This window comes from Amblyomma americanum, chromosome 8, assembly GCF_052857255.1.
Source record: "Amblyomma americanum isolate KBUSLIRL-KWMA chromosome 8, ASM5285725v1, whole genome shotgun sequence".
Classification (NCBI taxonomy): Eukaryota; Metazoa; Arthropoda; class Arachnida; order Ixodida; family Ixodidae; genus Amblyomma; species Amblyomma americanum.
The window spans coordinates 113593000-113607343 of record NC_135504.1 but is presented as its reverse complement, the minus strand read 5'-3'; the positions used below and the strand labels follow the sequence as shown (position 1 = coordinate 113607343).

The 14344-nt window shown below is 45.8% G+C and overlaps 1 pseudogene; it reads left to right on the top strand.

Annotated features, from left to right (window-relative positions):
* Positions 1-3765: 3765 nt before the first annotated feature.
* On the top strand, positions 3766-6155 carry LOC144102677 (uncharacterized; annotated as a pseudogene).
* Positions 6156-14344: the final 8189 nt, after the last annotated feature.

The window sequence follows — 14344 nt, the reverse complement described above, 5'->3', positions numbered from 1 at the left end:
CCGTCACAACGGAGCGCGGCCATTTTGGTATCGTTTGAAAGCTGCGCTCTTCTGCTTTTCATTTTTTGGCGGGAAACACTTCTCCGTCTGGCAACAATGACGCTACCCGGCGCAAAAAAAAATACAAAATAAGCAAGCGACATTGGTTACAGTGGCTAGAAGGGGGAAGTGTGAGGAGCAAGCGCGATCCGTATGGGGCGCGCTGAGGCCTTTGAGAGGGAACCGCCAGGCGGCGCTCGTCGATGTTTACACGTCAGTCGAAAGGGAAGCCACCTTGTCTTCGCATCGGCATGCGCCGTGCAACGCATGTTTTTTGTCAGTTTTGCCTAGAGAAGCGCTTTTTGTTTTCTGTGCGTCACATGCTCACCAATGCCTAGAAAGCAAAGCCACTGTTTTGTGCCTGGGTGCACAACAGGCTACAAGTCTTGCAAGAGCAAACTGTCATTGTTTGGTGTCCCAAATGATAAGGCGGCGTTGGCGCAATGGCAGCGGGCAATTCCACGTGCTGACAAGCAACTCGAGGAGAACTGCGCAGTGTGCGAACTTCGACGAAAGGTACGTCTCAAGGCATTTTGAGCACAAAGTGAATGGAGAGCTCGTCCGCATTGAAAGAAGTAGGGCTTTGTTGCTGCCTGGAGCCGTGCCTACGCTGTTTCCAAACTTACCAAAGTACTTATCCAAGCAACTGCCGCCCGACAGAAAGCGGCCAGGAAAGCCTGCACACGAAACTCCACCCTGCAAGAAATTTGCAGAAGACAGTGCCTCTGTTGTGAGTGTCGACTTCGAGGAAGTGCCGTGCAGTGCATCGTTTCAAGACCTCGCTTTACCGTCGTCTTTGTGGGGCACGCACACGTTGAACACTTCGCCTTTGACTGTCGCTTACAGTGTGTGCCACTCGGGGCAGGGTAAAAGTGTACTATACGCTAAGTTGGTTGTGTTCACCCAAGAAGCGGACTGTGTCAAACAAGACGTGCTTTTGAAGGGAGTACGACAATCGGAACTCTCTCCTAAACGATTGTCGATAGCATGTGCATCTGTGGCAGAGCCGGCACGGTCAATGAATTTCCATTTGCGTTGGGAAGCAAGAAATTTCGGTTTTTTGACAGTCATTTCTAGCTTAAAGTGTCAGCGTGTGGCACATGAGAGCAAGCCATGTGTCATGTGCAAGCACCTAAGAAAAGCCCTTTTGAATCAACGATGGACAAAGCGTCGTAGCCAAAATGCATCACCAAGATTTTCAAGAAAGAAAAGGATTCAAACACAGGCTGTTCGGTGACTCAAAGCCAAGTTGTCATCGTACACCCAAACTATACAGGAACTTGAAAGGCAAAGTGTAGAATTGGAAGAAAGTGTCCTTGAAGAGAGGTTGAAAGCTCTTCCACCGAACCAAAAGCTTGCTGTCATGCAGTGTTTCCAAGCCACTCGTCGCAAATCACCACGAGGAATGAAATATAACGCAGACTGGCTACTAGAGTGCATAATAATGCGCATGAAAAGTCCAAAGCTCTACCAGCATGTAAGAAGGGAAGGAATACTGACGCTTCCAAGCAGAAACTGCTTGAAGATGTATATGCGCAAGTATAAGAGCGGGTTTGGCTTCAACTCTCCAGTGCTTGCAGGGATTGAAAAGAAAACAAAAGCCATGGACGAATTCAGGTGCCACGGTGACCTGATCATTGATGAAATGAAGTTGTCAGAGTGTTTCAATGTAGTTGGAGGAGGAAAAATTAAGGAGCTTGTGGATTTGGAAAAATTCACGCCCGAAAGTGAAAAACGTGTCATGTGATCACGGTCTAGTGGTCATGTTTCAGCCTCTAACAGGGTCTTGGCATCAAATACTCGGCGTCTTTGCCTCAAGAGGCAACGTGAAGGCAGCGCTCTTGTCTAAGATTATCTTAGAAGCTGTGATACTTGCTGAAAAAGCCGGCCTAAAGGTAGATTTCATTACAGCTGATGGGGCTTTATGGAACCGCTCTATGTGGCGCATGTTTGGCATATCTGGTTCCTCGATCTCCGTGAAGCCATCTGTTCCTCATCTCGTTCACAAAGAAAGATGCCTTTTTTTAATTTCTGATTTCCCACATTTGGTGAAATGCGTAAGGAATGGTTTCCTGAAGGCTTTATACAAAACTCCAGATGGTGCTGTCTACTTGAGCACATCAGAGTGGCACACGAAGAAGATAAATGCGCAGTCACTCTGGAGGTTATCCCGAAAATTACTACATGCCACGTAAAGCCCAATAATTTTGAGAAAATGAGGGTAAACTTGGCATTTCAGCTTTTCAGCCCAGAAGTGGTTCGTGGCCTTTACTTTTACAGGGATCAAATTAGAAGGAGCTGGGGTGATCCAGCACCAACTGAGACATTTGTCCGTGCTATGGCGAAGCTGATAAGTGCAAGGACAGCACGTGTTCCGTCAGAAGCTCTCAGACTTGGTTCCGTTCAAGAAAAAACCATTCAGGATTTCATTGAATACCTGAGCAAATGGGAAACACCTTTGCAACCTTCCAAAGTGGGTTTTTTGTCAGCAAGCACTGCTGAGGGCCTGAGAGTTACTATTCATGCGACACTGGATATCCTGAAGTATGTCCATGACAAACTTGGATACAAGTATTTGCTGACAAGCCGCCTTTGCCAAGACAGCATAGAAAAACTGGCATAATACGTCAATTTTCCGGGTGTAATGGTCACCCTAACGCAACCCACTTCCTCATCACTGTTAATTGCCTAAGTTTTTACAACTTAGTGAAAGCGCCAAAGAGTGGCAACTGTGAAGGAGGCACCCTGAAGTTTTTGTTGGATGGGAACTTGATAGAGGACAAATAGAAGATGCTTCCGAAGTGCTGTACCACGAAAAAACAAGTGACAGCAGACTGGTATTTTATGGCAGGGTACGTTGCCAGAAAGACTATTCTAGAAACTAGTTGCAAGGAGTGCTTTGATCTGCTCCTTGTGGATTGGGAGAATGCTGACAAAGAACTGTCTACATTCACAAAGTTCTGTGACAACGGTGGCCTGCTGTACCCGTCCCAGGAACTTTATTCATTTCTTGACGCACTCGAACTTACATTTTCTATGTGGTTTAGCAACAACAAATTGCATCATGATAGCCTTGATGGACTTACGTCGTGTCTAAAAAAAAATAATGTCTTGGTAGGCTGTGCACTTCATGGGTTGCATATTACCAACCAAATCACCAAGTTTTTTTTTAATAACCCGCCTCTATTTTTTTGTAAAATCTCTCACCAAAAAGAGGGAGTCATCTCGCGAACGAAAGAAGCATTTGAAACTGAGGCGGGTCACTTAGAGGTACTTGAAATAAGATTCATTTCCAAGTGCCAGCACATAATTTGGTTTCACTTTCCCAATCGCCAAGGCCTGTTTATTTAGCAAAATAAAGCTTGTGCTTCAGAACTGTTGTGCATTCAAATGTGTTGTGTTTAGCAAAAATCAACTAGTTTCGAAACAACACTGATGCGAGATGAAGCATGGAATCGGTAAGACTGCTATCTCTTGACATGTCTGAATTGGGAGCCAAATTAATATTAATTTCAACTGTGTTCAAAAAAGCAGATTATATTTCACAATCTCATTCTGTTGGATAGCTCCATATAAGCATGATCAAGCAAATACCATGGCCACAGCGTGCAAAGTGCGCATTACCTTCGCTGAAGACGCAGAAGCTGACGTGTAAGCGTGCTGCAGCGCCATCTGTCGTCCGCCATTTTGAGCGGAGCACCGCCCTGCGGCCGTCTCTCCGTCGCGATGGCTGGAGGAAAACGCAAATTTCGGACGGCTCATGCCTTCGGCAAAAAGCGCAAACAAGGCTATCAAGTACTTGAAGAGCCTATTTATGCCACATCCTTAGGGGACCGGAAACCGGACCTTGTCATCATAAGGGGTGAACAGGACATGGTGTTAGATGTCCAGGTGGTTGGTGGCGGGATTTCGTTATACCAGGCACATCAAAGTAAAGTTGCTAAGTACATGATGCACGAAGTAGTCAATCAAATAGCTAAAAAATACAATTGTAGACCAATAGTGACTTCTTTGACCATAAGTTATAGGGGGGTTTGGGCCAAAGAGTCAATAAAACCATTAAAGATGCTGGGGTGTTCTAACCAAGATATTAAAATACTAACAGTCCACTGTCTGGAGGGGAGTATTAGGTGTTTCCGCGTACACCAGCGGATGACGTGTACAATAGTACGCTGATGAGTGTCCCTCCGGCTGCAGCCCCGTGCCACTACTAACACGCGTACCACTGCGCCTACAATACAGTGGGAATCCGTTAATTCTCACTTCCTACGCTCAATTGGTTGAACTGATTCGGCGAGGAGCCATCAGACCCGGCACAGCAGCGACGATCCCCTCGAGCCAGTGCAATGCACCTCCGAAGGAAGCGGTAGCGTACGCGGCACAGGCACCCGTTGCGGTGTCGAAAACAGTGGGCGTCGACACCATTTCTTTCTGAAAGCGAAAAAATGAAAATTGATCTTCACGCACAAGAAGAGCAACGGCTTTCTTTGATGTCCGCTACCTGCCGCAAGCAATCTCTTTTGAGAGACTTCGACGAGGCGCCGGGAAGTGGGACGGCGTTCACCGTTGTAAGCCCCGCAGCTGTGAACGAGCTGCTCAAATGCGTGCAGTGCAGAGCGTGCGGTAGTCCTGTGACGCTGTCACAGATGGGCCGCGAGTACGGAATTGCAGTCAAGCTCGTTGTGAACTGCGATTCTTGCGGAGAACTCAAGGCCGAGTGGAGCTCACCGAGAGCAGGTGGGAACGCGACGTGCAACTCGTTTGAAGCGAACGTACTTGCAACTCGTGCTGTTATGAGCACAGGAAACGGTCAAACCGTCCTCAACGACATTTTTTCGGCTTTCAACATTTCGTGGCGTGGTTTACACCAAGACGTACCAAAAATACGTGAAGAGGAAGCTGGACCCTGCCTCCCTGAATGCTGCCGCGCATGTGATGGGCGAATGTGCGGATGCCGTGAAATCCTTGTACGGTCAGCTAAACTTCGGAAACCCCGGCAATATTGCAGTCTCCTATGATGAAACATGGCTAACGAGAGGCCATTCCTCACACATCTGTGTGGGAACAGTCATTGAACTGTTTACCGGGTATGTGCTCGATTTTGTAGTACTCTCCAACTTTTGTTCAGGATGCCATCTGGGCCCGAAAGAAGGTGACCCTCACTATGAAGAATGGCTAGCTGGCCACCTGTGTCAAAAAAACAGCTCGAGCAAGCCCGGCCAAATGGAAGTGGAGGCTGCGAAATTACTGTTTGGCCAATCACTGACCAAGCATTGACTACGGTACACAACCATGTTGTGCGACGGTGATGGTCGTGCATTCAACGCCCTGCATGAAGAAAAAATTTATGGCTTTGTGGAAATCGAGAAAGAAGATTGCATTAGCCATATCCATAAACGCATGGGTGCTGCTCTGAGAAGTCTGTTGGAAAAAAGCAAAGGAGAGGGCAAGAGGAGCCTTGGTGGAAAGGGCAATCTCACAGGTGAGCTTATCACAAAACTGTCCACCTATTATGGAGGGGCATTAAAAGCAAACCAGGGCAACATTGATGCAAAGAAAAATGCTGCCCTCGCAACCTATCATCACATAACCTCCACGGACGCAAGGCCAAATCATTCGCTGTGCCCAAAAGGTGAAGAAAGCTGGTGCACCTAAAACATGGCCGTGGCCAAAGAAGGAACCTCCACCTAAGCACCGATACAGTCTGCCAGACTATGTTGCAGAGGCACTGCTGCCTATATACATGCGCCTCTCTGACGAGAAATTGCTTGAACGATGCCAGAGAGGCAAAACGCAGAATTCAAACGAGTGCCTACACTCAGTGATATGGTCACTCGTGCCAAAACACAGGCACGCCTCTCTTTATACTGTTGAGAGTGCGATGGCAGAGGCTGTCGCAAGGTTTAACGCTGGCAAAGAGCGTGCCAGTGAGGCCATCCTCAGGGAACTGCATGTCAACGAAAGCAGTGTGATGCTCCAAAGATGCACCGAGAAGGACCAGTGTCGGCTGGTAGCATCTGGCAGGATGCATGCAGATGCTGAAAACTTCCGGCAGGCAATGAAAAAAAAAATGAGGGAAAGAGATTGATGGCGATTATGTGCCTGGAGGATTCTAGCATAAGATCCATTGGACTACAAGTCTGAATTTACAGAAAGTAAACTCTGGACTTGTTTTCAAACTTCTTTCCTTCTTTTCTCAAAACTGATTTTTTAACCACTGCACACACTGTTGCCTAAAATATCTCCAGATGTGGCGGTCAGATTTGGACAATTCCTGTTGCATTTCAAAGCTTGTGAATTACTCAGTGCAACAAATGAAAACAATGTAACATTTCTCTTTCCAAATTTAATTAAAATGGGAAGACTATTTTTCAAACATTAGCAATATTTAATGGGTGTACTTCACAGGTCCGTAACTTCTACTTAAGCAAACCAAAAATTATAATTATGGTATGGTTGCACACTCTGGCTTTTGTAGAACACACAGACATCAAATTTTAATAAATATTTTATGAGGAACTTAACAAAAACTTGGCAACATAATTAGTCATAAATTAATGAATATTTCAAAATCTACAAAAGATAGCTAAAAAAATTGCATATTTGTGATCACAACACAAAAATACATTAGATATGTTAATTTCATCAATGTACAATAAAAACTGTCGGAGTTAGATTAAAGAGCAATGGCTCCACTTAAAGCCATGCCAAAGATCACCAGCATGCACCTGAATCCCAATCCTTTTGAGAAAATGAGAGTTGCTGCAGCATTCCAGCTATTTGGTGATGATTTAATTATAGGTCTTTTTATTTATTGCAACCAGTTAGGACGCTCTTATGACTTCATGGAAGGCACTGAATTTTTGTAAAAAGAATGAATAAGCTTATCAGGATAATGACTGCGTGTATGCCAAAAGCAGCGTTATACCTGCAGTCACCAAGCTTTGCATTTTTAAAGAGTTCCTTGAACACCTCACAAAGTGGGAAATTCATGCAAAGGCCACATTCGGCAGGTTTATGAGCAACAGCACAGCAGAGGGACTCCGTGTTTCCATTCAGAGCACACTTATAGTTTAGTTGCATATCTCAGCACGTTTCGTTTTAAGTATGTGATGACTGCAAAATTGAGCCAAGACAGACTTGAAAGCGTATTTAGCATTGTTTGGCAATCAGGATCTATGACCATCCGAATGCCGCTCAGCTTTAGGTTACTGTTAATGCACTCACATTCTACAATCTTGCGAAACTACTACCATCGGGAAACTGTGCTCCAGAAGTGTTCACTTCCTTAGTTTTGGTGCCTAAGAAACAGTCGTGCAGCGAGAATATGCTGCCTATACTCGACAGACTAATTGATAAAGGAGCGCTCGTGATGCAAAAACTGCACTGGTCTCTTGCGCTCCACGTACAAGTATTACCTCTGACGACAGTGCCTGTGTAACAGGAAAAAGCCATGAGGTGTTAATTATATCTCGGGCCACAAAAGCGCTGAAAAAAAGCCAGTGCATAGACTGTGCATCAGCCTTGACTGAAAAAGCAGTGGCTATACAGAAAGTGATCGGGTTGCAGCTTTCACTGCAAAATTTGATAAATCGTGGCTTACTGTATCCGACTGGCCCCTTGAAGAACATAATTATCACCGTCCTCGAAGACAGCTTCATCACTTATTTTAGTCTGAACAAGTTGCACGAGAAGAGCATAGTTGACTTCGCATAGTTGACTCAACACATGTACATTTTCCGCCTCTGGCCTGTGTGAAACATGGAAATCAAATTCTATATTCTGCTTCGCCTGCCCTTCTACATGAAGTCTATCAATGTTGAGAGGGCTGCCAAGAAAGAGCAGCCACAGCTGTTACTGTTAATGCACTCACATTCTACAATCTTGCAGAACTACCACGTACCATCGGGAAATTGTGCTCCAGAAGTGGTCACTTCCTTAGTTCCTTAGATGAGAAAATGCCAGTAGGTGGTGCAAACAAAAATGTGGGCAGCCTGAGTGCAAAGTGATGGAAATAAATGTGTTTAACAATCATTTTTATTTTGTGCTATACATTACTGATCCTTGGGTATCTTTTCCCTGACAGTATGTGTCACCTACATATTATGGGCTAATAATGCTACTTTACCATGCACGGGATTCTAAGGACTACTTAAAATGCATGCTTGTGTTCATTACTTCTGTAATTCGGTTGCCTAAGCACTAATTAAGGAATGTGTTCCTGCAGTTTGCCTAAAGCACTTGATTTACAGGGCTCAGGTTCTCATCCTATATGTTTTAATTGTGCGTGCATCTAGAAGTTTCCAGTGTTGTTTTTCTAGCTTCAGAGTCCGTAGGAGTTGAGATCAAATCAACAGTATGAATGAAAATGCCGCTGTCAATAGCACTCTGTTGTGCGCACACACAGTCATGGGGTTTAGAATCGTTGGTAATGTTCTTGATGCAAGGATATTTTTATTTAAATTCCTCAGAAGACGGTATATAATACGGCATGACAGCAGTATTCAGAAAGGAGATTAGGGTGTAAAAATAAGCGGGTTTCTTTCGCCTTTGACTCTAGAGTATGCGCACAAAATTTGTTTGCAAAAAAAAAAGAACTAAATCGTTTGCGTCGCTACGCCGATGACTGAACTGCGCATTAAAAAACCACGGCTAAGCTGAAATAAAAGAAAAAATCGGTGCAATCCCATGCGCAAGTCCTTCGCGGGGCGAAGCACGTGTACACCGCAGGCGCCGTGGCTGGCAAGGCACAACGGTTGCTTGCAGCGCCACCGCGGCGGTCATTCGGCTGCAGCCGGCGGACGCCAGACTGGCAGATATTTCCAGGGACCCTAGCGCTAGTCACGTTTGCTGACAAGGTAGTTTTTTGTTGTGAGTGATCTTGCAGCAAAGTTCGTGCGAGATCTGACAATGAATGCGGCTAGCAACAGCGCCAAGAAGAAGCGAAAGCAGTTTTCGCTGCAGGAAAAAGTGGACATATTGCAAAAAATCAACGCAGGAAAAAAGCAAATCGACTTCTGCAGGCAGTGAGGCATTGCTCCATCGACCGTCACGACCATTTTGAAAGATCGAGACAAGATCGTCAAACTTCACCAAGAGTCGCAGCTTGCGCCTACGAGGAAATGGCTGCGACTAGGAAACTTTCATAATGTGGACCAATCTGTTCTCATGTGGTTTAAAGATGCCAGAGTGCAAAACGTTCCTATGTCTGGCCGAATTCTGCAAGAAAAAGCGCGCTAATTCGCCGATGCACTTGAAGTAACTGGCTTCAACGCAAGTGCGGGTTGGCTTTTTCGTTTCCGTCAAAGAAACGGAATAACTTGCCAGGCAGTATCAGGTGAGGAAAAGGCTGCTGACAGCGAAGGCACGAATTCCTGGCGAAATGATCGTTTCCAAAAGGTAGCCAAATCGTACACTGAAGACAATATTTTCAATGCGGACGAGACCGCGTGTTTTTACCAGCTACTGCCAGATCAGATGATGCGCTTCAAAGGACAGCAGTACAAAGGAGGGAAGAAGTTGCACCTTTGCCTGACGGTCCTGCTCTGCTGCAATGCAACAGGCACGAAGAAAATTAAACCGCTGGTCATCAGCAAGTATGCGAAGCCTCGCTGCATGAAGAACGTCATGTCGGCACTGTATGACTATCGTGCGAACAAGTGGGCCTGGATGACCAGAGAATTGTTTTCCGAGTGGCTGATCAAACTTGACGAGCAGGTGAGGGATGGTCGAAAAACTCTCGGTTGTCGACAACTGCTCCAATCACATTGTAAATGTTCACTTGACGCATGTTTGCGTGGAGTTTCTGTCGCCAAACAACACGTCTTTGCTGCAACAGCTGGATCAAGGCATTATAGAGTGTGAAGGCGGAATTCCGCAAGCGCCTTGTGCGGCGGTTGATTATCAACCTCCGCCCAAAGCAGCCGACTGCTATCAACATTCATCAGGCAGAGGACATGCTCACGGGAGCTTGGTGGAACTTGAAGGCATCCACCATTAGCAACTGCTGGGGAAAAGCAGGTCTTGTCAAAGTGCCTGTGCACACACTGCTGCACATGCCAAAAGAAAATCACCGATTTCTTCAAATAAAGCAGCTCTAAAATGAGTGTAATACCCCTGTCACACGGGCACTTCGGAGCGCAATCGGGTTGACGTTTGAAGCGCGATCGAGATTGACAGCTGCTACACATATCCACTAGATTCCCATCAACTAGTTAGATCGCCGCATACAAGATGGCGCTGCGCGTACTATCATCATTGCGATCGGTTTGTAGTGAATTAAAAATAACAATAGTTATTAAAACTTTCTCGTGAAAATTTCAACTTGTGAGCAAAAAAGCAGCTTAATAACGTTCTGCGGCAACCATGGTTGCACATTGCACTGATGCCCTGGCACTCTGTGATAGCGGGCAATAATAGCCATATCCGCGTCCAGTCGCTGACTCTTTCCCCGATCGGTCCTCGATCCTGTGCCATCTGTGTTCGTTTCTCGTGCCTCATTTCTTCAATTGTTGTGTCGTTTCGTCAAGAGCGATGAGTGCCGAAAAAAAGCGCAAAATCGCCGTCATGATGGCCGCGTCTGCAAACTTGGAAGAAATCGAAGTGGCCAGGGCAAGGACTGAAAGCTGAAAGCTTGAAAAGACACCTCCTCCTCACAAGTGCTCTTACAACTGCCGCTGCTGCCGCAAGTTGTAGCAGTGCTGTACACCGCTAGCGCTGGATTTTCATCCGGAAGGAGAGGTGGTTTGAGGACACCTTGCCTCACCTCGGCGAGAACTTTTTCAAGCAATCATTCCGCGCTCTCCAGCTACTTTCCGCTTTATAGTGGAAGCGTGCCGGCCCTTGCTGCTGAGCAAGGATACCGTCATGAGGCCGGTGATTTCCGTCGAAAAGAGGGTCGCCATAAGCTTGTACAAACTGTGCTCGTCGGCGGAAGACCGGTTGATCGCGAACCTCTCTGGAGTCGGCTGGTCAACAGTAAACACCATATACAGAGAATTCTGTATGGCAGTAATTGCTGACCTTGAGCCCGACTGGCTCACGATGCCATGCGGGGAGCGGCTCACTGACCACATCAAGGAGTGCAGTGCCGTGCTGGACTTTCCACAGGCAGTTGGGGCGTTGGACGGCTGTCATTTTCCAGTCTCGCCTCCGAAGAAGGCAACAGACTATTATAACTACTAAGGATGGTAAGGTTTCCCAGCTTAAATCATTTTTATTTCTTTTCTTGGCGGGCCGACGCTGACACGCCGTTTGCAGCGAACATATGATTAGTTACTGTCTGTTTAGCCTTTGCAGTAACTTTATCACTGCTTAAATGGTTTTGCTTGCGTAAAATAGTGCCATTCAATGTTGCTTTATACTGCTGATGATATTAGCGCATCAGCAGTTTTCACCCCTACTGTATACTATATATTTCAAGATTGCACAGCAGTGTTCTTGCAAAACAGATGAATTGTCTTTATGCATGTTTTCTGAGCCAGGAAGCCACCTTGAGACAGCTTTGGTCACTGCATGCAGTGCAATATGACAGAAATAAGGCATTACAAATATTATTACAGATGAACTATGACTGACTTATGTTATTGTTGTTACTTTCATACTGCTGGCCCTTGTTGACCACAAGTACAAGTTCCGCTTTGTCAGGGTTGGCACACCCGGCCGCTGCCACGATGCATACGTATATGAGCAGTCCAACCTGGCAGAGTTTGTGGAAAGCCCGGAATTTCAGTCGCCTGTGGCAAACATCAGTGGTACACCAGTCGGGCCACTCATACTTTGTGACCAGGCTTTCACCCTGACATCACATCTAATCAAGCCATTTAGCCACAGGGCCCACCTGGATGATGAAATGAAGGAATTTATTAACCGGCTCTCAAAAGTGAGAAGAGTGGTAGAAAATGCCTTTGGGAGGATGAAGGCTCGATTTCGATACTGCATGAAGCGAATGGAATGTGACCTGGTCAATGTTGCTGATGTGATTCGCGCCTGCTGTGTGCTGAACAATATTTGTGAGGAGTTTAACGAGCCTGTCATGCCACAGTGGGTCTTCTCTGTCAGAATGACCAACGCGCTGTATGAGCAGCCAGAGGACGTCACGCACACTGCAACCACAAGCGGAGTTTCAGCTCGAGCCACTGTTGTCCGGTACTACAAGGAACGGGCACAACAGTAATGTAAATGCATTTCGTGTTGTGCAATATGTTATATAGTCTGTTGTGCAGTGTTGTGCTGTGTTCGTAAATTGTAAATTGTGGGGTATAACATCGTGAAGCAACGCATGGGCTATTAAGGACACCATACTGGAGGGCTCTGGATTAATTTCGATCACATGGGCTTCTTTAATGTGCAGTGACATTGCACAGCTCACCTGTGCATTTTGCATTTTGCCTACTTCGAAACACAGCCGCTGCAGCCAATAGTACACCTGGGTCCTCTGACTCAGTAGCCGAGCCCCATAACCGCCTAGTCACCGCGGCAGGTGTGCTGTTTCCAGTGCACTTAACACTTTTAGTTTGTTTATTTCCATCACATGACTGCAGGTTATTGAACATGAGTGCAGTGTCTGATGCCTTGTTTACCATTTCTGTATTGTGCTTATTGTTTACAGTTTATTTCCACCATGTGACTGCAGGATATTGAACACATTTGCAGTGTCTGGTGCTTTGTTTTCCATTCTTTGTTCTCATATAGTTTCACTGCATTTTTATTTTGTTTTTTTTCCCACATTACTCTAAGTTATCGAACATAGCTGGTGAGCACATGCAAAAATGCTTTGGAGAACTTTATTTGTAAACCATTAACACAGTGTTGTTGTTGCAGAGAGGTATCTGCCATACTTAAACTGGTAAACTGAGCTCAAGCTTATTGCTCCATTAAGAAAAAATGACTGCTTTCGCCCACCTGCTCCTAATGAGCACGCTCAATGCCTTCAAGTACAACGATGATGGTAGCGGCCACATAGATCTCAGACATGTGGTTTTAGAGAATGCCACTTTGCGCGTGAACTCCACAAGAGAATGCAAACGGACAGATCGAGCCCCGGGAAATTCGACATTGCTTCCTGTGTAATTGCGCCATGAACATGGTCTCCGATACGCCCTGTTACCCCTCTAAAAACACAGCCCAGCTGGTACTCATGTAAGAACTTTGCAACGTTAAACCCTGATGTTGCATACGTCTGGCAGATGAAACTGACCTAATGCCGTGTGGGTGAAAGCAGTTGTATCCCAGTAAGCTGCATCGAGGACCATTAACCACCAGCAATGCAAGTGTGTGTGCACATTGTTATGAGGCACTCCATCTGCCTTGAGAAATCGCTTCCATGCTGACATGCTCATGATCATAGCTTTCCTGTGGAATGCAAAAAAGACGAACTGCGCAACAAGAACACGGACGAAAGGGAGGCAGACACACACTAACGCAGACTTACAACTTTACTAAAGGAAGGAATACAAGGCAAATATATATAGCGATCCCAACGCACTTCAAATCTGATCAATATGGCACGTGACAATCTGCCCAGGCGATAAACAGACCACACAAGAACCAACGCTTACAAGATAATCTTATACCGGGCCAGCCCTTTCTATGAAAACAAAAAGCAAAGGAACGCTTAGCGACAGTGCACTCTTGAGAATTACGCGTACTCCAAAGTAAGAAAATTCAAAACAAAACCACACCACTGTAGCCATCTGATACCACTGAAGCTCGAACCGCTTACAAGCGCAGGTGCTGACACCAAAACCAAGAGACGAAGCACACCCCCTTTTGAAAGCAAACAAAACGGGAAACAAGAACAACCACATCGGTTATCGTCAAAATCAAAAAAACAGTGAAAAAAGGCACCAGGTCAAAAGGGTAAAAACACCAAGAATCAGCTCAAGAAGCTACGTCACAAAAACAGTGAAAATAGGCACCAAGTCATTTAAAAAACAAAAAGATGAAAGACGGGACAACAGTTTAAGACAACAACGGTTTTAAAAAAGGGGGAGGGGTGAATGAAATCCGAAGCGTAGGAAAACATCTCAAACCATGACAGACCCGAAACAAAACTGAGATCGCTAATCAAATGAACAACGAAAGCATCAAACGCAATCAGGAGGCACTGCTCAATCACCAGGGCACAAACAGGCCACTAGGCTACACATGCCCCCGCAAAAACGAAAATTCTTTGGATGATAAGGAAATGGAAGCCTTGCTAATACAGTTGTCCGTGGTGCCGATGTAAAAAGTTTCGACGACGAGACGCTCCCATTTGTCATTCAATCTGGCCAGAAATTCCGTCTTTTCGAACCCTGGTACA